Source organism: Lathyrus oleraceus, chromosome 2, assembly GCF_024323335.1.
Source record: "Lathyrus oleraceus cultivar Zhongwan6 chromosome 2, CAAS_Psat_ZW6_1.0, whole genome shotgun sequence".
NCBI classification, from domain to species: Eukaryota; Viridiplantae; Streptophyta; class Magnoliopsida; order Fabales; family Fabaceae; genus Lathyrus; species Lathyrus oleraceus.
In genome coordinates this window covers 165,319,256-165,342,546 of record NC_066580.1, presented here as the reverse complement: position 1 = coordinate 165,342,546, position 23,291 = coordinate 165,319,256, and the positions used below count along the sequence as shown (strand labels likewise).

General features: G+C 39.1%; 2 non-coding genes across 2 annotated transcripts; one reads left to right on the top strand and one right to left on the bottom strand.

The window, feature by feature from the left end:
• Positions 1-7,840: 7,840 nt before the first annotated feature.
• LOC127124054 (small nucleolar RNA R71) lies at positions 7,841-7,947 on the bottom strand. Its single transcript, XR_007803697.1, has one exon. It is a non-coding gene; the product is annotated as a small nucleolar RNA R71 (small nucleolar RNA).
• A 14,836-nt stretch (positions 7,948-22,783) lies between these two features.
• LOC127124050 (small nucleolar RNA R71) lies at positions 22,784-22,890 on the top strand. Its single transcript, XR_007803693.1, has one exon. It is a non-coding gene; the product is annotated as a small nucleolar RNA R71 (small nucleolar RNA).
• The last annotated feature ends 401 nt before the right edge of the window (positions 22,891-23,291 follow it).

The window sequence follows — 23,291 nt, the reverse complement described above, 5'->3', positions numbered from 1 at the left end:
AGCCATTTTGACTGGCAGCATTGATAAATGGGGTCATATGGTAGAGATTGCTGAGAATAAGAATAGCGCTAGATTGGGATTTCAACAAGGGTCGTTCAATATCAGAACTGAAGTAATGCAACCAAGTTTCCGCAGTGGAGGGTTCATTCGTGAGAATGATCAATACTCAACTGTCGTGATTGAATATGATGGTGATGAAAACGAAGCTTGTGCCAACTTTGTGACGCGTGGCCAGACTTGAAACAATTGGGTTGTTGTTGGTGTTCCTACGGTTATTCATCGCTCTAAGTAATTTGTTTTCATTTATTTTAAAAAATAAAAATCCTTCTCCTATGCCTAAGAGAGAAGTGAACATTGTCGAGCATTTTCCTTATTATCATCAATAAAAGACAATTTTATTCATCCACATCTATGGTGTTTTATTTTTAATTTTTTTCTTTTTTGAATATGGTAATCACAAAAAACATAAAGAAATAATAATCTTTCGTATGCATAATATTTGGTCACACTCCACTTCTCTAAAATCAAAATATCAAATCATTATGCAGGTTGATTCTCAAACCCATTGAATACAATGATCATACTCCCTGTCCAAACTTTGATTTCCCTGTGTTTGAAGCTGAGGAAGAGAACGATAATGCAGAAATATCTGATGAATTATCTCATTTACTTGAGCACGAGGAAAAAGCCATTCAGCCGTTTGAAGAACATATTGAACTAGTCAACTTGGGATCCGATGTTGATGTGAAGGAAGTCAAGATTGGGTCTCAACTGTGTCCAGAAACTAAGAAGGGGTTGATTGATCTTCTTCGAGATTATTCTGATGGGTTTGCTTGGTCCTATCAAGACATGCCTGGTTTGGATTCTGAGATTGTGAAGCATAGATTTTCGTTGAAGCCAGAATGCCCACCGGTCAAGTAGAAGTTTAGGAGAATTCATCATGATATGGAAGTTAAGATTAAAGTGGAAGTGCAGAAGCAGATTGATATTGGTTTTCTTGTTACCTCCGAGTATCCGTAGTGGGTTGACATTATTGTTCCTGTTCCTAAGAAAGATGGAAAAGTCCACATGTGTGTTGATTATAAAGATTTGAACAAAGCTAATCCGAAAGATGATTTTACTTTGCCACACATTGATATGTTGGTAGACAATACAGCTAATTTCAAAGTCTTTTCGTTTATGGATGGATTTTCCGGTTATAATCAAATCAATATGGCACCTAAAGATATGAAGAAGACTACATTCATTACACCCTGGGGAACATTATATTATAGAGTGATGCTTTTCGGTTTAAAGAATGTTGGTGCAACGTACCAGAGAGCTATGACATCTTTTTTTCATGATATGATGCATAAAGAGATTGAAGTCTATGTTGATGATATGATTTCCAAATCAAGTGATGAAGAAGAACATGTTGAGCATTTGTTAAAGTTATTCCATCGTTTGAGGAAATATAAACTCCACTTGAATACCAATAAGTGTACTTTTGGTGTTCGTTCTGGTAAGTTGTTGGGCTTTATTGTTAGCGAGAATGGTATTGAAGTTGATCTTGCCAAGGTCAAAGCTATGCAAGAGAATCCTGCGCCCAAAACTGAGAAGGAAGTCAGAGGTTTTCTCGGTCGCTCGAACTATATCTCGAGATTTATATCACATATGACTGCTACGTGTGCGCCTATATTCAAGCTTCTTTAGAAAGATCAGTCTTGTGATTGGACCGAAGATTTCCAGAAAGCTTTTGATAGTATCAAAGAGTATCTGCTTGAGCCCCCGATTATGTCTCCACCTATTGAAGGAAGACCATTGATCATGTATTTGATTGTGCTTGAAGAGAGTATGGGTTGTGTTCTTGGTCAGCCAGATGAATCTGGAAAGAAAGAATATGCAATTTACTACCTCAGTAAGAAGTTCATCGGTTGTTCGACTCGGTACTCTACACTTGAAAAGACGTGGTGTGCATTAGCTTGGGCTGCTAAGCATCTGCGCTAGTATATGTTGAATCATACTACTTGGTTGATATATAAAATTGATCCAATGAAGTACATTTTTGAGAATCCTGCTTTAACTAGGAGGATTTCCTGTTGGGAGATGTTGTTATTTGAGTATGATATCAAATACCGATCTCAAAAAGCTATTAAGGGTGGTGTCTTGGCTGACCATTTAGCTCACCAACTAATTGAAGACTATCAGTCAGTGCAGTATGATTTTCCAGACGAAGAGATTTTGTACTTAAGAAGAAAGATTATGATGACCATTGCTTGAAGAAGGGCCAGAACTTGGTTTCCGTTGGGGCATGGTATTTGATGAAGCTATTAATTCATATGGTAATGGCATTGAGGAAGTGATTGTTACTCCTCAAGGAACTCATTTTCCGTTTACAGCTAGATTGACTTTCAAATGTAAAAATAATATGGATGAGTATGAAGCCTGCATTATAGGGCTTGAAGAGGCCATATCTCAGAATTAAGTATCTTGACGTCTATGGAGATTCAACTTTGGTTGTGAATTGGATCAAAGGTGAATGGGAGACAAATCAACCCGGTTTGATACCATATAGAGATTATGCGAGGAGGATTTCAACTTTCTTTACAAAAGTTGAGTTTCATCATATCTCTCAAGATGAAAATCGGATGGCAGATGCTCTTGCAACATTGGCTTCAATGATTGTGGTGAAATTTTGGAATGAAGTTCTCAATTTGACTGTTATGTGTCTTGATAGGCCAACTCATGTGGTTGATGTTGAATAAGTCAAAGATGAAAAGCCGTGGTAGTTTGATATAAAATGTTTCCTCCAAAGTCAGATTTAATTGCATGGGGCATCTTTGAAAGATAAGAAGACTTTGAGAAGATTAGCTGGCAACTTCTACCTAAATGGTGAGGTGCTTTATTTGGTGAGGTGCTTTATAAGAGAAACATCGATATGGTTTTGCTCAGATGTGTGGATAGACACGAAGCAGACTTATTGATGATAGAAGTCGATGAAGGTTCCTTTGGTACTCATTCCAATGGACATGTTATGGCTAAGAAGATGTTGAGAGCAGGTTACTATTAGATGACAATGGAATCTTACTGTTGCAAGTTTATGAAGAAATTCATAAGTGTCAAATTTATACAGATAAAATTCATGTTCCTCCAACACTGTTGAACATCATTTCCTCTGCATGGCCCTTCTCCATGTGGGGAATTGATATGATTGCCATGATTTAGCTTAAAGCTTCAAACGAACATCGTTTCATTCTGGTGGCTATTGATTACTTCACAAAATGGGTTGAAGCGGTATCGTATGCAAATGTAACCAAGCAAGTTGTTGTGAGGGTTATCAAGAACCAGATTATATGCCGGTATGGTGTGTCAAGTAAGATCATTACTGATAATGGATCGAACTTGAACAATAATATGGTGGAAGCACTTTGCAAAGATTTCAAGATTACACATCATAATTATTCTCCCTACAGACCTAAGATGAATGAGGTTGTTGAAGCTGCAAATAAGAACATTAAGAAGATCATTCAGAAGATGCTTGTAACATACAAAGACTGGCATGATATGTTCCCATTTTCTTTGCGTGGATATCGTACATCCATCCGCACTTCAACATGGGCAACCCCTTTCTCACTTGTTTATGGTATGGAAGTTGAGCTCCCAGTAAAGGTTGAGATCCTGTCACTGCGTGTGCTAATGGAAGCCAAGTTGACAGAAGCTAAGTGGTGTCAAGCCAGATATGATAAGTTGAATTTGATTGAAGAGAAAAGATTGACTGCCATGTGTCATGGTCAGTTATATCAGCAAAGGATGAAGAAAGCTTTTGATAAGAAGGTCAAGCCTCATGTCTTTAGAGAAGGTGACCTCGTGCTCAAGAAAATTTTATCTTTCAAACCTGATGTTAGGAGAAAATGGACTCCTAATTATGAAGGCCCATATGTTTTAAAGAGAGTCTTCTCAAGCGGTGCTTTGATTCTTACAACTATGGATGGTGAAGAGTTCACTCGTCCTATAAACACCGATGCAGTCAAGACATACTTCGCCTAAAAAGAAAAAAACAACTCACTAAGTTGAAAACTTGAGAGGGCGATCCATGCAAAAGTTAGAGACATAAAATAGAAATTCATCCCAGTATATTTAGTACCCCGTCTTGGTGAAATTTAGGCAAAAATTAGGGATTATGGCAAGCAACTGCATTCGGTTGGTCCTAATCATGGAGGCAGTGTTGAGCAGGTTATTTGTATTCAATGTAGCCCTTTTCCATATAAATTACCATTTTCAACTTTGTAAAAATCTATGGAGTTCGGTCATTCACATACAACCATTCTATTAAATAAAGTTGAGCCTTTTATCCAATTATTTATATTCTTATTTACTTCTGTCAAATAAAATTGAATTTTTATGATGATAATTTTGAAATAAATTAATGAATAAAAATTATTTTTCTTAAAAATAATAAAAAGAATCACTTTAAGAATAATCAATTTCAGCAAGGAATGTCAATAGCAATCTTAGAATAGGTAAGTGTTGAAGTGCAAAGCCTTGTTGGTCCTCCCCAAGAAGTTAGTTTGGTAACTTTTTATTCCCCAACAGTTTGTCAGTTATCCCCCGCTAAATTGGTGGGTCACATCCCCAGTGGAGTCGAGCTATTGATTGATCCCTTTATTTGGTTTCCATTAGCATATTTGTGTTGCATAACTTCGGCAGTCTTTCCCTTGGAATTGGTTTCTTTCACAATTCCTAAGGAGAATTTGATGATTTTTTAGGAATGTGATGATCTTGGTCATAGCATCCTCAATAATTTGCTTAGATCCCCGTGCAGAGTTTTACCTCTTGTATTCCCTGGTGGAGTTTATCTTCAGATATTGAAGATCCCTCGTTCTTGGCGGTTTTGGATTTTGAGCAGTATTTTGGTTTTGTCCCCTGCAGGTTTATCTCCCATTTGATATGGTGTTGACCTAAAATTCCCTATGGAGTGGACAATTTGGATCCTCAGCAAATCCTTTCTCTAATCCTCGACATGTTTGTTAATACTTCAGCAATGCTCATTCTCCCCGTGGAGTTTGCCGATTTTTGGTTGGAATCATGTTCTCCATGATTTCCCAGCCATGGCTAATTTGTGCTGAGCTAGATGATTTATTTTCATCCCTAGCATTTTCTTCATTTGATGTTTCCATCTTGTTGAGATTAGCCGAGTGTTGCAACAGTGATTCAAATCTTTGATATTTGTATCATTTGTGTTTTTTGTCAGCATAATCATCAATCATATACATGCATATTCATTATATATTTCATTATGCATTTTTATTGCATTTGATTTCATAATTCTGATCCCCTGCTTCAGTGATATCATTTACCTATGCAGATTTGGTGTGTCTGTCCTCCTTCGATTGTAGAGTGTCAACCCCTTAAGCAGAAAGAGTTTAACCTTTCTCATTTCCCCACTGAGTTATTTCCTCGTAGATGATTATTATTTTAGGTTCCACCCCAGTTAATTATCTGGATGTAACCACTCCCCTTAAGTTATATCCTAATTGTGTCGGGTCCTTGTTTGACCTTTTCTTTCTAGTTATTACCTAAATAGTTATTTTGGTCCCTTGAGAGTCTATTACTGATGACACTGAATTTCACTGTATTTTTGACTCCGATTTCGCATGCATTTTAGTTGTTTTATTATTATTTTGTTATGTTATTACTATGTTTTTCTTTTTTTTTCTTCAGGTTTTCAGTCTAATCAGAGCCCCAATCGAGAAAAGGAGTGAAAATGAGCTAAAAAGACTAAAAATCAGCATTTTGCAGTTGTGGCTCCCACTGTGGCTGGCGCCATGGGTCCAGCCATGACGTGTCGTAGTTCAACTTCCCTCAACTGCCACGTCTCCCACTACCTCCACTTGGGCGCCACAATTTACCCTTATGGCGGGCGCCATGGTGTTGTGGCGGGCGCCACAAGAATAAAGTTTTTCCCTCCCAATTTCAAACTGAAGGGCATCCTTGTAATTTCCATTATTTTCCTTGCCTATAAATAGAGACTCGATTTCATTTGTTTCATCATCCAAACTTAGAACAAACTTATTTACAATTAGGAATATATCCAGTATTGTAAAAGTGGTAATCGCTTCACATCGGAGTATTGCCACAACTGTGTAATCGAGTCTGTAATCGAGTTTGGAGCACTTTGGAAGGAAGTTAATCCTGCCGCCATTTTCATTTTCGTTTCGCACTTTATTCAACCCTCCGATTGGAGCAGGTTTTATTGCTTTACCTTTATCTACTTTACTTTCTCGCACTGTCTTTAGTTTCATTTATTTCTCGCACTCGCACTACTTTCATTTATTTCTCGCACTCACACTACTTTCATTTATTTCTCGCACTCGCACTACTTTCATTTATTTCCCGCACTCGCACTACTTTATTTATTTCTCGCACTCGCAATACTTTTATTTACTTCCCGCACTCGCACTACTTTTATTTACTTTCCGCACTCGCACTACTTTTATTTAAATTAAAATGCACCTTTACTTTACCATGTCTAGCTAAACCTATAAAGGTTAGAATGTAAGGATCGTAATTGAACCGATAATCTGTACAATTGTTCGTAGAAACACTTAAGGGTTGTTTTGTCTTTCAACCTAAGTTTTCCCGCACTTAATTTCCGTTGGGTAAGATTGAAAGTCGTCCAACGTCTTTCTAAACTTAGTCGTTTTTAACTATTTCAAAAACAGCGAAAGCGCTTTGATTAGTTCATTAGGAGTTTTTAACTTAAAAAGAGAAGTGATTTTAAAACTATTTTCGGACGCGTTTATAAGTTTAGAGTCTGGTTCGTGAGAACCTCTTTTGGTTAAGAAATCCATGTCAAAACACTTTTCAACTTAGTCAAGATACTATATTTCTTAAAAATAGGTTTACTACTCTAACGCAATGCGCGCCTTTTTATAAGTGACAATAAGAGGGTTTGATTAGGGAGTACAACTCGGTTCTGAATACGCGAAAGCGACAGTTCCCATTAAATTGGTTCTTTTCAAAGTAGGAAACACTGCCCATAAGCAATTCTATTAGCAAGTACTTGGATTATTAATTGATTATGTGAATTACATTCGAACCTGTCCTTATTAATTGAATTTTATTTAATACTTTATTTTTCATTGTGCACTCTTAAAACCCCTATTTTGATTACCTTAGATAAACACCGTAACAATAGATAACGATAGATTGACACTTGGTCTCTGTGGATTCGACAATCTTTTATATTACTCTGACGCGTTCGTATACTTGCGAAAAGCACGCATCAAGTTTTTGGCGCCATTGCCAGGGACCAATTTCGTCAAATTTCGTACCCTGTTGTTATATTGTTTAGACTTAGGTTATTACCCGCCGGTCAATGCGAAGAACTCGCAGCACCGGAAGCTTAGTATACCCTCTGGCGGAACCTGAACATTATGCTCGCGCACGTTTAGTTTTCCATAGAATTAGGAGAGCTATGGGCGAAGACCAAAATCATAGACCTCTTAAGGATTTCGCCCAACCATCCAACGAAGAACCTAGTTCTAGTATAGTAAACCCAACCATCCCAGCTAATAATTTCGAACTTAAACCCTCCCTGTTGCAACTAGTGCAACAAAGACAATTCGCAGGTCTTGCTACTGAGAATCCAAACCAACATTTAAAAATCTTTCTCCAATTAGCAGACACTTTTACAACCAATGGAGCTTCTCCTGAGGAAATCCGTTTAAGATTATTCCCTTTCTCCCTCAGAGATAAAGCCATATCATGGTTAGATTCCCTTCCACCCAATTCCATTACAACTTGGGATAACCTTAGAAAAGTATTCCTTGCTAGATACTTTCCCCCAAGTAAGACCACCGCTCTTCGAAATCACATAACCAGATTTACCCAAAACCAAGGAGAATCATTGTTCGAAGCTTGGGAGAGATATAAAGAGTTGTTAAGAGCATGCCCACATCATGGCTTAGAAAATTGGTTAATCATTCAGACCTTCTATAATGGACTTCACTATAACACTAAGATGACCATCGACGCTGCCGCAGGCGGTGCACTGATGAACAAACCTTATCCTGAAGCTAGTGCGCTCATCGAAGATATGGCTCAAAACCATCAATCATGGGGAGTTGAAGGAGCGATAGTTGAGAAGAAGGAAGCCCAAGGAGGAGTACATGAGTTAAGCTCTATAGACATGATGCAAGCTAAAATGGACGCATTAGCCCTCAAGGTGGAGCATATGTGCATAAACCCGAATACTGCAGTTGCAGTTTCTTCGGATTGTGAGATATGTGGAACCAAAGGACACCAATTTGCAGAATGCAGTATCTTAAATGAAACCCACTTTGAGCAAGTGAACTACACCCAAGGGAACCCATATTCAAACACCTATAACCCTAGATGGAGGAATCACCCGAACTTCTCCTATAAGAACAATAACCCTATCCAAAATAATGCACCTCCGAGACAACCAGGTTACCAAGCCCCAAAACCAAATCAACCTATGCAACCTGTGCCCCCAAAGCCGAGCCTTGAGAAAATTATGAAAATTTTTATCACTGCTCAAATCCAACAAAACAAAGAGTTCATGAACCAGAACATTCACGTTAATGAACTGATTACCCAGTTAGGAACCAAGGTTGACCAAATAGTTACTCACACTAAGATGCTTGAAACCCAGATCTCTCAGGTAGCTTTAAACCAAGCCCCCTAGACTACACCTAGAGGACAGTTCCCTGGACAACCTCAACAGAATCCAAGAGGACAAGCCAATGCCATTACCCTACGAAGTGGGAACGCTTATCATGAGCCACCAAACCCAAGATTGAGTGAACCCAAAACTTCTAAGGAATATACTGAACCCACAGACAAAGTAAAGGAACCAGAGGAATATGAAAAACAGGAAGGTCAAGATTAAGGAGAAGAACCTAAAGATAAAATGTATGTACCACCCCCGCCATATAAACCACCGATACCATATCCGCAAAGACTCAAACAAACCCAGATCAATAACCAGTATCAGAAATTTATTAAGGTTATAGAAAAACTTCACTTAGAAATCCCTTTCATAGAAGCCATCACCCAAATGACTTCTTATGCAAAGTTTCTCAAAGACATCCTTACCAACAAACGTAGACTCGACGATCTGAAGCCCTTGGAATGCAACTCTATTTCCGAGAATAAGTTAGCCAAAAAGGATAAAGATCCTGGAAATTTCTCCATTCCTTGTCTTTTGGGAAGTCATGTCATCGAAAAAGCTTTTCTAGACTTAGGAGCTAGTGTGAGCTTAATGCCTTTAGCAGTTTGTGAGAGGTTAAACTTAGGAGAATTACAACCTACTAAGATGTCACTTCAGTTAGCCGATAGATCTGTTAAGTATCTGATAGGCATATTAGAATATGCCCTTGTTAGGATAGGTCAGTTATTTATCCCTACTGATTTTGTTGTCATGGACATCAAAGAGGACAATGATATACCAATCCTTCTAGGTAGACCGTTCTTATCAACTGCAGGAGCCATAATAGATGTCAAGAGAGGAAAGTTGACCTTTGAGGTAGGTGACGAGAAGATAGAATTTATACTTTCAAAATTTCTTATGGCACCTGTGATGGGAGACGCATGTTATGCCATAGATATCATTGGTGAGTGTGTTAGGGAATTAGAACAAGAAGAAATCATAAAAACGATTAAGTTACCATCAACTCTCATACTGGAAGATGATGACTTTAGGAAGCCCTACATCGATGATAACCTTTACGAATGTTTATCCCTTACCCCAGATCCTATGCCATGCCCTAAGAAGCCAACCTTAGAACTTAAGGAACTGCCTAAGAACCTGAGATATGAGTTCCTCGATGAAGAGATGAATCGTCCAGTTATAGTCAGTGCTACCTTGAGCCAAGAGGAAATAGACCAAATCTTAGATGTTTTACGAAGATATCCCTCAGCCTTAGGATATAATATCTATAACTTGAAAGGTATAAGCCCATTTGTACGCATGCATCAGATTTCGCTCGAAAAAGATTCAATGCCCTCCAGAGAACATCAAAGAACAATAAACCCTATAATGAGTGATGTTGTTAAAAAAGAAGTTCTTAAGTTACTTGAGGCAGGTATAATATATCAGATCTCGGATAGTAAGTGGGTGAGCCCTGTGTATGTAGTACCTAAAAAGGGAGGCATCACAGTAGTGCAAAACGATAAAGGCGAACATGTAGCAAAACGGATAGAAGGAGGATGACGGATGTGAATAGACTATAGAAAGTTAAATAAAGCAACCAGGAAGGACCATTTCCCTTTACCATTTATAGACCAGATGTTGGAGCGTCTAGCCAGACACTCTTACTTCTGCTATCTAGATGGATACTCTGGATTCTTCCAAATACCTATCCACCCTGAAAATCAAGAAAAAACTACCTTTACATGCCCTTATGGAACTTTTGCCTATAGGCGAATGCCATTCGGTCTCTGTAATGCCCCAGCTACTTTCCAGCGCTGCATGATGTCAATCTTTGCAGATTACCTAGATGGTATCATGGAAGTATTTATGGATGATTTCTCAGTTTGCGGATTCGATTTCAACAATTGTCTTGCTAACCTTGAGAAAATCCTGGAAAGATGCGTGGCGGTGAACCTCGTGCTAAACTGGGAAAAGTGTCATTTCATGGTCACCGAAGGGATTGTTTTAGGACATATAGTTTCCGAAAAAGGTATTGAGGTAGATAGAGCTAAGATAGAAGTCATAGAGAACCTAAAACCATCCAAAACTATAAGAGAAGTCCGAAGTTTCCTTGGACATGCTGGATTCTACCGGCGTTTTATCAAGGACTTCTCCAAAATAACTAAACCTTTAACTGGCCTTTTAATGAAAGATGCTGAATTCATTTTCGATGGAAAATGTAATGAAGCATTTAATCTTTTAAAGCAAGCATTAATGTCAGCACCTATTATGCAACCCCCTGATTGGTCAGAACCTTTTGAGATAATGTGCGACGCTAGTGATTACGCTGTTTGAGCCGTTCTAGGACAAAGGAAAGATAAAAAATTACATGTGATATATTATGCCAGTAGAACCCTAGACGCTGCCCAACTTAACTACGCAACAACTGAAAAGGAATTATTCGCTGTAGTTTTCGCTATAGACAAATTTAGATCTTATCTAGTAGGAACCAAAATTATAGTTTACACCGATCATGCTGTCACTCGTTACCTATTAAGTAAAAAAGATGCCAAGCCCAGGTTACTCTGATGGATTCTGTTACTACAAGAGTTTGATTTAGATATCATAGATAAAAAAGGCACTGAAAATGTAGTAGCTGATCATCTCTCTAGGCTAGAACATCTGAAACTAGACTTAGTGCCCATAAATGATTATTTTGCCTATGATAGACTGATAGCTAGACTAGAAACCCTTGAAGATGATAGCCTAGGCCCTCATGAGCACTTCCAAAAATCCTTAGCAGTAAGTAACATGCCATGGTATGCAGACTTTGTTAATTACCTAGCTGCTGATATCATACCCCCTGATCTTGACTAGCACCGGAAGAAGAAGTTCTTCAACGATGTGAGAAACTTTTATTGGGACGAACCGCTTTTTTTCAAAAGGGGTAAAGACGACATTTTTCGTCGTTGTGTTCCAGAAGAGGAGGTAAAAAGTATAATTGAGTGATGCGGTGTTTCGCAAGTGTACGAACGCGTCAGAGTAATATAAAAGATTGTCGAATCCACAGAGACCAAGTGTCAATCTATCGTTATCTATTGTTATGGTGTTTATCAAAGGCAATCAAATAGGTCTTTTTGTAGTGTGTAATGAACAGTAAAGTGTTGAATAAAGATTAATTAATAAAGATAGGGTCGAATGTAATTCACGTAATTAATTGATAATCCAAGTACTTGCTAGTAGAGCTACTTATGGGCAGTGTTTCCTACTTTGAAAAGAACTAATTTAACAGGAACTGTCGCTTTCGTGTATTCAGAACCGAGTTGTACTCCCTAATCAAACCCTCTTATTGTCACTTATAAAAAGGCGCGCATTGCGTTAGAGTAGTAAACCTATTTTTAAGAAATATAGTATCTTGACTAAGTTGAAAAGTATTATAACCTGGATTTCTTAACCAAAAGAAGTTCTTACGAACCAGACTCTAAACTTATAAACGCGTCCGAAAATAGTTTTAAAATCTCTTTTCTTCTTAATGTTAAAATCTCCTAATGAACTAAACAAAGCGCTTTCGCTGTTTTTGAAATAGTTAAAAACAATTAAGTTTAAAAAGACGTTGGACGGCTTTCGATCTTACCCAACGAAATTGAAGTGCGGGAAAACTTAATTTGAACATTAAAATAGCCCTTAAGTATTTCTACGAACAATTGTACGGATTATCGGTTCAATTATGATCCTTACATTCTAACCTTATAAGTTTAGCTAGACATGGTAAAGTAAAAGTGCATTAAAATAAATAAAAGTAGTGCGAGTGCGGAAAGTAAATAAAAGTAGTGCGAGTGCGGAAAGTAAATAATTTAAAGCGAGTGCGAGGAAATAAATAAAAGTAAAACGAGTGCGAGGAAATAAATAAAGTAAAGCGAGTGCGAGGAAATAGATAATTTAAAGCGAGTGCGAGAAATAAATAAAGTAAAAGCGAGTGCGGGAAATAAATAAAATAAAAACGAGTGCGGGAAATAAATAAAGTAAAGGCGAGTGCGGGAAATAAATAAAGTAAAGACAAGTAATAAAAACCTGCTCCAATCGGAGGGCTGAGTAAATTGCGATGCGGAAAAGAAAATGGCGGCAGGATTAACTTCCTTCCAAAGTGCTCCAAACTCGATTACAGACTCTATCACGGACTTGATTACACGATTATGGTAACACTCCAATGCGAAGCGATTACCACTATAAAATACTGAATATATGCCTAAGTGAAACAAAGTTGCTCCTGAGTTTGCCTCTGCTCTAAGTTTGGATGATTGTAAAAGTGAATTCGCGTTTCTATTTATAGGCAAGTAAAAAGGTGGAATTGACTTGGATGCCCTTCAACTTAAAAATAGGAGGGAACCGTTTTTCCTCTTGTGGCGCCCGCCACAAGGCCATGGCGCCCGCCACAAGCACAATATGTGGCGCCATAGCGGAAGTAGTGGGAAAACGTGGGATTTGATGGAAGTTAAATTTGACACGTCATGGCTTGGTCTGTGGCGCCCGCCATTGGGTAGGCCATAAGAGCAAAATGCTGAATTTTAGGGTTTTTGGCTCTTTTTCGCTCCTTTTCTCGATCGGGGCTCCGATTAAAGTGAAAACCTGAAAACAAAGGAAAACATACCAATAACACAACAAAATGATAATAAAACAGCTAGAATGCATGCGAAATCGGAGTCGAAAATACGTAAATTTTAGTGTGATCAAACTCTCCCACACTTAAACCTTTGCTTGTCCTCAAGCAAAACATTAAACAGCTCATAAAAGAAAAACTGGTGTAAACAAGTGCTTCAGGTAAAAATTCTAAGTTCAAGTCGGGATGTAGTGATAGGTACTAACTGAGTGAACTAAGGGTATCATGATGACACTAATCCGCGAATACGGACATAAACTTCATTCCTATATTAACCAACCCATATTATCCCACAATACCTAGGCCTGCCTCTTCATCTTTTTTGTGTCCTTTTCATTCAGGCGCAATCACATTAAGCCCGTTATCCGTACATGCTTCATAGTAGAGTGACCTGTTAGTGATTATGATCAGAGCTTGGGGTTTCTGGCACATAAACATGTGTAAACCCTTTTATTGGACCCAATTGTAGTTGTGGGGGATCGTATCGTAATCCGCCCTACCGAGTTCAGTGCCAGATACCTCTGAACCAACTAGCAGTGGGTACTGCTTTTCTTTTTCTTTTTCTTTTTGTAGGAATTTTTTTCAATTCTTTGGTTTAAATGACTTTGTGAGGGTCACCTATACCGGAGTTGCCTTTTTGCTTTCTTTTATTTTTTTATTTTTTTCTGTATCATTCACTTATTTGCATCGGTCCCTTACGTAGAGGATACGTAGGCCGGAGCTGACTGCTGAGATAAACTACTAAGGACTTATACGGAAATGATGATTAAGGCCATGGTATATGGGGTTTCGGGAATGATTCCTATATTTACGAAGCTTATGGTGCTAAAACAGATACTGATGTTTCGCAAAGTTCTCCCAAGTCACCGCATCCTTACTCAAAACATGTCCTTAAAACCTGAAAACTTTCGAAATAACACTATTTTCTTTTGCAAAAAATTTTGGTGGGACTAAAGGTATGGGGAGGTAGGATTGTACTAAGGATCCACTATATTTGGTGACTCGTCAGACTCATGAATTATACTAAAAGGCAAAATAAACAACTAAAAGGATATAAACTATCTAAAAACAGCAAAGAAAAAGTGATAAACGAGAAAAGCAATAAAGAAAAGATGATAGAGTCTCCTCCCACACTTAAATCGAACATTGTCCCCAATGTTTCGAGATAAGATAAGGAAGAGTAACCTGGCAACCTATTGCTGACCACTAGTGCCCTCGCCATCCTGAGGTGGACGACGTGATCGGGTACGACGACGGTCTCTCTGATCCATCCTCGCTATCAGGGAATCCTGAGCGGTCCTCACCTCTCGAAGGTTACCTATAATGGAACCTTGAGTGGCTTCATTAGTGACATGTGTCTCTGGTGGTATTGTTGTTGACGGGCTTGTGAATCTGTGATCGTTTGCAGAGACTGTAGAACAGTGTCATAGGACCTGTTTGACCTCCGCTGCAATTCTTGCATGAAGTTCATATTATCCGTGATTTGTTGCTGGAGGGTAGAGAGTAGGTCGTCACGCCTTTGCTCTCTAGCCAGGTGGTCACGCCACATCTCCTCTGTAATATAGAAGCCAGGAGTGGTACCTGCAGAAGAAGAAGATGGTATGGTGTGTGGTGGTGAAGGATGATGGGGGGACACATGTGGTACGGGAGATCTCTCTCTCCGATCATATTCATCATCGGTGTCATGTCCCGCCTCATCAGGAATGTTAGGAGGAAGAGGACCCAAAACAGGTGGAGCATCTAAATCGTAGGTCCAATTCCTCTCATCACGTATATTTGTACGTCTAGTGCAAGGTAGAATAATAGATGGGATGGCTACACCATGAACCATTAGTGTATAACCTCCTTCTCTCCTTGAGCGGCACAATTTCATGTCTCTAAGAAATTTTAAGTTAATTGTGAGAGGAGGCAAGGGGTCTAGGGTAGCCATCTCATTGTTCAGGTTAAGTGCCCGAGCAATAGACGTAATCAATCCACCAAAATAAATTGGTCCCGCCTTATTCAGAGTTAAAATCATATGGGCGAGCATGAACGGAACCGAATTAATTCGCCTATTTGTGAGGCTTCCTTGCAAATATAGAAGCTCTCTAGCATTAACCTTATTTGGATTCTCCCGGCCAAAAATAATGCATGCCAACAGATATCTAAAAACTCTGATGGTCGGGTTATGGGTAGTTGAGGCAACAACTCCTTCAAAAGTGTTTATGGAAGTGTTTGATAAACACTCCCAGAAGGAAAATACCTCAACAGACCATTCGGAATCCAAAGGGGCCTCAAAAATAGCACCTTCCCCATGAGGGATCCCTAACAAGCTGGCTAGTTCGTCGGTACTGAATTGGTATTCAACAGCAAACATTCTAAATTTGACAGTACCAACTGTGCTAGCAGTGTTAGGGTTGACAATATAAATTAAGGAACTCAAAAAATCGATTGTCAACCGCTCATAGGTGGGTTCTTTGTTGATAAAGAAATTATGCAAACCTAAGTTGTCTAATAAATGGAAAATGCTATGGTAGATACCTAAAGTGTAGAGACAGTTTTCGTCAACATACCTTGTTGGGAGGATTTCCCGATTTTGCAACCGTTCAATAATTTTTCTTTGTCTCTCCCCCGGTTTCCCTCCTCGAAGAATGAATCCGTTAAACTCCATTTGAATGCTCTTGAAGAAGATGAAGTGGTTGGTGAAAAGGTTGGATTTTTACAAAATCCGACGGATGAAATTGAAAATGGAAAGTGGAATAATGATTTGTGTGGTGTGGTGGATAGGAAAGTATGAGCTTTTTGTGGGTTCAATGATGTTTTTCCAAGGTGAAAAAAATGGGTTTGGGAGGTTGTAAGTTGCAAAAATGGTGAAGAAAAGGGGTCTGCCCCGACCATTTACAGACTCTGTGGCGGGCGCCACAAGGCAAAATCTGGCTGGGCCAGATTTTGGTCCTTTGGTTTGGGCTTCTCTTGTCTTTTGGCTTTGAGGGGTCTGGATAGCATTTGTCTTGTGATTCTCCTAGTTTCTTTGACTTGCATAATTTTATAAAAGTAAAAACGAAAATAAAAAAGTGAAACTGAAACAAAAACAAAAACAGAAATTAAATATAAATAAATAACTGAAAAATTAAAATGCAAATAAAATAAATATAAAATATATATAGATAAAAATAGAAATACTAATGTATAGTAGTAGTTTATATAATATTCAAATGTGATAATATAAAATGAGTAATGCAAATACAAGAAATATATAAAAGAGAAATAAAATGAAACGAAATGGTGATATCAGGTAGTAGGGGTGTCGTCTGCCTGAGTGGATCCACGGAGCACGGCTATCTCCTGCCTGAGCTCTGCGATCTCCTGGTATAGACAATCGGCTTCAGTAGCATGGGTGAGATCAGACACTCCCATTTGTAAAGTTAGGTCAGCCATCTCCTGTCTAAGCGTTGTGATCTCTCTATGACACTCAACAATCTGGGTGCGTATGTCGGGTGTCTGCGATGAATGATTATTAGAGAAAACAGTGATTCTAGGAGATGATGGTGTAGGCGGGTATTTAGAAACGGGTGGCGATCTCGGTGCCTCGACGGTCTCTCCCTGGCCCTCTAGAGCATAACTCCAATTTGCTGGATCATGCACACTGGTCATCATAGGGTCTGGCAGTGTGAAAGAATGGATAGCCTCATTGTCGACTAGCAATCGGAACTGACATGGGTGGAAAGAGGCTCTCCTCATCAATCCTCTGGTCAAACAGAAATCGATGTCCATGGTAGTGTATCCACAGTAGGTCTGAAGATGCAACAGCTTGCGAGACAGACCTAAAGTGATAGCAATCTGTGTGATGATTCCACCAACATGGATTACTCCTTCGCTGGATCTGGAGATACCGCTGAGATTGTCTAATAAAAAGTTCCCACATGCTACTGGGCGAGACTGGGATGCACAAAATAATAGGAAGATCTCCTCTTCACTCAATAGTGCCTCTGCATCCGGTCTTCCTAGGAAGGAAAGTGTTAATATCATCTGAAAGTATCTGAAGGCGGGGTTATGTATGACATGAGACAGCTGCATAGGTGGATCCTGGCTTCCGCCACCTGATATATCACTCCAGAACTTGTCCACTTCCTTACCCAGGAAATATCCCATAGGTGTCTCTGGGATAGCATTAGGAGTAGTCTAGAAACCCAATAAGTCGCCGAACTCTTTCTGGCTGAAGGAGTACTCAACCCCGAAAAGCCTGAAAGCAGCATAACCATCTGGTCCAGAGTATGGGTCATAGTCGAATGAACTCAGGAACTCCAAAGTCAGGTTCCTATATGTGTTACTCAAATCATCAGCAAACTCGTCCCAGTGAAGCTGGTGGCTAAGGAATCAAATATTAGGATCGATACCCAGTGCCTCCATACAGTGCTGGTCAGGATAACATGTGGGTGCCATAGGGCGCTGATACAAAGCGATGTAACGCTCCCTCTGAGCATTATCTCTATAGGCCACATGCATGTCATCAAAATCCTGCATCCTGATAAAAGTTAAGAAAGTGATCCTGAAAATACAAACCATTCAAATCTTAATCTTAATGCAAAATATGATAAAATAAAATAAAAATAAAAATAAATGCGAAAAAGTAAAATGAAAGAAAAACCATGGGTTGCCTCCCACGCAGCGCTTGTTTAACGTCAATAGCTTGACGATTAGAATTTATACACCTGTAGTAGTAGGAATTGGTGGATCAATCAGGGTGTGGCTCGAGTAGTATGCTGGAATGTCTCTTCCTTCGTAGAGCTTCAGTCTTCGTCCATTTGCAATGAATGGACTACAGGTATCGTTCTTGATTTCTACGGCTCCGGATCTCAGAATCTTGGATACTTCAAAAGGACCAGTCCATCTTGAACGTAGCTTTCCAGGGAAGAGTCGCAACCTAGTGTTGAAAAGCAGAACAAAATCGCCTATATTGAAGTTTTTCTTTACTATTCTTTTGTCGTGATAGGCTTTTGTCCTCTCTTTATATGTTTTTGCATTCTCGTAGGCAGATTGCCTAAGCTCTTCTAATTTATGAATGTCTAGGGTACGCTTTTCTCCAGCGGCTAGGTAGTCTAAATTCAAAGTTTTAATGGCCCAATAGGCCTTATGCTCTAATTCGAATGGTAAGTGACAAGATTTTCCATAGACTAGTTGGTAAGGAGTAGTTCCTATAGGGGTTTTGAAAGCGGTTCTATAGGCCCATAATGCTTCTTGAAGCTTCTGAGACTAGTCTCTCCTAGAAATAGAAACAATTTTCTCTAGGATTTGTTTTATCTCCCTATTAGATACTTCTACTTGGCCACTAGTTTGTGGGTGGTACGGTGTTGCTACTCTATGCCTAACTCCATATTTTCTTAAAAGTTTGTCAAATATTCTCGATATAAAGTGTGATCCTCCATCGCTTATGACTAAACGTGGTGTTCCAAATCTAGGGAATATATAGTTTTTAAATAATTTGATTACTACCCTAGTGTCGTTTGTGGGTGCAGCTATAGCTTCAATCCACTTAGACACATAGTCTACGGTTACTAAGATATACCTGTTTCCTAAGGATGGTGGAAAAGGTCCCATGAAATCTATACCCCATACGTCAAAGAGTTCTACTTCCTGAATGTTTCTTAAGGGCATTTCATCTCGTCTTGAAATGTTTCCAGTGTGTTGGCATCTATCACATTTGACAATGCAAGCATAGACATCATGCCACATGGTAGGCCAGAATAGGCCAGCTTGAAGAATCTTGGCGTATGTCTTAGAGGTGCTCGCATGTCCACCATAGGGTGCAGAATGACAATGCTCGATAATACTATTTACCTCTTCTTCTGGAACGCAACGGAGAAAAATGCCATCTTTACCCCTTTTGAAAAGGAGCGGTTCGTCCCAATAGAAGTTTCTCACATCGTGGAAGAATTTCTTCTTGCGGTGGTAGTCAAGATCAGGGGGTACTATATCAGCAGCTAGGTAATTAACGAAATCTGCATACCAGGGTACGTTACTTATTGCTAAGGAATTTTGGGGGTGCTCATAAGGATCTAGGTTATTGTCTTCAATGGTTTCTACTCTAGCGATCAGTCTATCATAGGCGAAATCATCATTTATAGGTACTAGTTCAGGTTTTAGATGTTCTAGCCTAGAAAGGTGATCAGCTACTACATTTTCAGTGCCTTTTTTATCTCTTATGTCTAAATCAAACTCTTGTAGTAATAGAATCCATCGGAGTAATCTGGGCTTGGCATCTTTTTTACTTAATAGGTAACGAATTGCAGCATGATCGGTGTAAACAATAATTTTTGCTCCTACTAGATAAAATCTAAATTTGTCTATAGCGAAAACTACAGCGAGTAATTCTTTTTCAGTTGTTGCATAGTTAAGTTGGGAAGCATCTAGGGTTCTACTGGCATAATAAATGGCATGTAATTTTTTATCTTTCCTTTTCCCTAGAACGGCTCCAACTGCGTAATCACTAGCATCGCACATTATCTCAAAAGGTTTCGACCAATCAGGCGGTTTCATAATGGGTGCAGATACTAATGCTTGCTTTAAAAGATTAAATGCGTCATTACATTTTTCGTCGAAAATGAATTCAGCATCTTTCATTAAAAGTCCGGTTAAAGGTTTGGTTATTTTGGAGAAGTCCTTAATAAAACGCCGATAGAATCCAGCGTGTCCAAGAAAGCTTCGGACTTCTCTGATGGTTTTTGGTGGTTTTAGGTTTTCTATAACTTTTATTTTAGCTTTATCTACCTCTATACCTTTTTCGGAAACTATATGTCCTAAAACTATTTCTTCGGTTACCATGAAATGACATTTTTCCCAATTTAGCACGAGGTTCACCTCCACGCATCTCTCCAGGATTTTCTCAAGGTTAGCAAGGCAATCGTGGAAATCAAATCCTTAAAACCGAGAAATCGTCCATAAACACTTCCATGATCCCATCTAGGTAATCTGCGAAAATTGACATCATGCAGCGTTGGAAAGTAGTTGGGGCATTACAGAGGCCGAATGGCATTCGTTTGTAGGCAAAAGTTCCATAAGGGCATGTAAAGGTAGTTTTTTCTTGATCTTCGGGGTGAATAGGTATTTGGAAGAATCCAGAGTATCCATCTAGATAGCAGAAGTAAGAGTGTCTGGCTAGACGCTCCAACATCTGGTCTATAAATGGTAAAGGGAAATGGTCCTTCCTAGTTGCTTTATTTAATTTTCTATAATCTATACACATCCGCCATCCTCCTTCTAAACGTTTTGCTACATGTTTGCCTTTATCGTTTTGCACGACTGTGATGCCTCCCTTTATACGTACTACATGCACAGGGCTCACCCACTTACTATCCGAAATCTGGTAGATTATACCTGCCTCAAGTAACTTAAGAACTTCCTTTTTAACAACATCACTCATTATAGAGTTTATTCTTCTCTGATGTTCACTAGAGGGTTTTGAATCTTCTTCGAGCGAAATCCGATGCATGCATACGGATGGGCTTATACCTTTCAGGTCAGAGATATTATATCCTAAGGCTGATGGATATCTTCGTAAAACGTCTAAAAGTTGGTTCGTTTCTTCTTGGCTCAAGGTGGCACTAACTATAACTGGACGGTTCATCTTTTCATTAAGGAACTCATATCTCAGGTTCTTAGGCAGTTCCTTAAGTTCTAAGGTTGGTTTCTTAGGGCATGGCATAGGATCTGGGGTAAGGGATAAACATCCGTAAAGGTTATCATCGATGTAAGGTTCTTTAAAGTCATCATCTTCCTTTACGGGGGTTGATGGTAACTTAATTGTTTTTATAATTTCTTTTTGTTCTAATTCTCTAACACATTCATCAATGATATCTAAGGCATAACACGAGTCTCCCATCACAGGTGCCATAAGAAATTTCGAAAGTATAAATTCTATTTTCTTTTCGCCTACCTCAAATGTCAACTTTCCTTTCTTGACATCTATTATGGCTCCTGCAGTCGATAAGAATGGTCTACCTAGAAGGATTGGTATATCATTGTCCTCTTTGATGTCCATGACAACAAAATCAGTAGGGATAAATAACTGACCTATCCTAACAGGGACATCTTCTAAAATGCCTATCGGATATTTAACAGATCTATCGGCTAACTGAAGTGACATCTTAGTGGGTTGTAATTCTCCTAAGTTTAATCTCTCACAAACTGCTAAAGGCATTAGGCTCACACTAGCTCCTAAGTCTAGAAAAGCTTTTTCGATGACATGATTACCCAAAAGGCAAGCAATGGAGAAATTTCCAGGATCTTTATCTTTCTTTGCTAACTTGTCCTCGGAAATAGCATTACATTCCAAAGGCTTCGGATCGTCAAGTCTATGTTTGTTGGTAAGGATGTCTTTAAGAAACCTTGCATAAGAAGGTATTTGGGTGATGGCTTCTGTGAAAGGGATTTCTACATGAAGTTTTTCTATAACTTTAATAAATTTTTCATACTGTTTATTGATCTGGGTTTGTTTGAGTCTTTGCGGATATGGTATAGGTGGTTTATATGGCGGGGGTGGTACGTAAGTTGTATCAATAGGTTCTTCTCCTTTATCTCGACCTTCCTGGTTTTCAGATTCCTCTGGTTCCTTTACTTCGTCCGTGGGTTTGGTACATTCCTTAGAAGTTTCGGGTTCACTCAATCTAGGGTTCGGTGGCTTATCATAAGCGTTCCCACTTCGTAGGGTAATGGCATTGGCTTGTCCTCTCGGATTTTGTTGAGGTTGTCCAGGGAATTGTCCTCCAGGAGTAGTCTGAGGGGCTTGGTTTAAAGCTACCTAAGAGATCTAGGTTTCAAGCATTTTGGTATGAGTAACTATTTGGTCAACCTTGGTTCCTAACTGAGTAATCAATTCGTTAACATGAATGTTTTGGTTCATGAACTCCTTGTTTTGTTGGGTTTGAGCGGTGATAAAATTTTCCATAATTTTCTCAAGGCTCGGCTTTGGTGGCACAGGTTGCATAGGTTGATTTGATCTAGGGGCTTGATAACTAGGTCTCGGAGGTGCATTATTTTGAATACGGTTACTGTTTTTATAGGAGAAGTTCGGGTGATTCCTCCATCCAGGGTTATAGGAATTCGAGTATTGGTTCCCTTGGGTGTAGTTCACTTGCTCAGAGTTGGTTTCGTTTAATAGAATGCATTATACAGATTGGTGTCCTTTGGTTCCACATATCTCACAATCCGACGAAACTGCGGCTACAGTATTCGGGTTTATACACATATGCTCGACCTTGAGGGCTAATGCGTCCATCTTAGCTTGCATCATGTCTATAGAGCTTAGTTCATGCACTCTTCCTTGGGCTTCCTTCTTCTCAACTGTCGCTCGTTCGACTCCCCATGATTGATGGTTTTGAGCCATATCTTCGATGAGGGCACTAGCTTCAGGATAAGGTTTGTTCATCAGAGCACTGCCTGCGGCAGCGTCGATGGTCGTCTTTGTGTTGTAATGAAGTCCATTATAGAAGGTTTGAATGATTAACCAATTTTCTAAGCCATGATGTGGGCATGCTCGTAACAACTCTTTATATCTCTCCCAAGCTTCAAACAGCGATTCTCCTTGGTTTTGGGTAAATCTAGTTATATGGTTTCGTAGAACGGCGGTCTTACTCGGGGGAAAATATCTAGCAAGAAAAACTCTTCTAAGGTTATCCCAAGTCGTAATGGAATTGGGTGGAAGGGAATCTAACCATGATAGGGCTTTATCTCTGAGGGAAAAAGGGAATAATCTTAAACGTATTGCCTCAGGAGAAGCTCCATTAGTTTTGAAAGTGTCTGCTAATTGAAGAAATATTTTTAAATGCTAGTTAGGGTTCTCGGAAGCGAGACCCGCGAATTGTCTCTGTTGCACTAGTTGCAACAGGGATGGTTTAAGTTCAAAATTATTAGCTGGTATGGTTGGGTTTACTATACTAGAACTAGGTTCTTCGTTAGATGGTTGAGTGAAATCTTTAAGAGGTCTTTGGTTTTGATCTTCGGCCATAGCTCTCTTAATTCTAT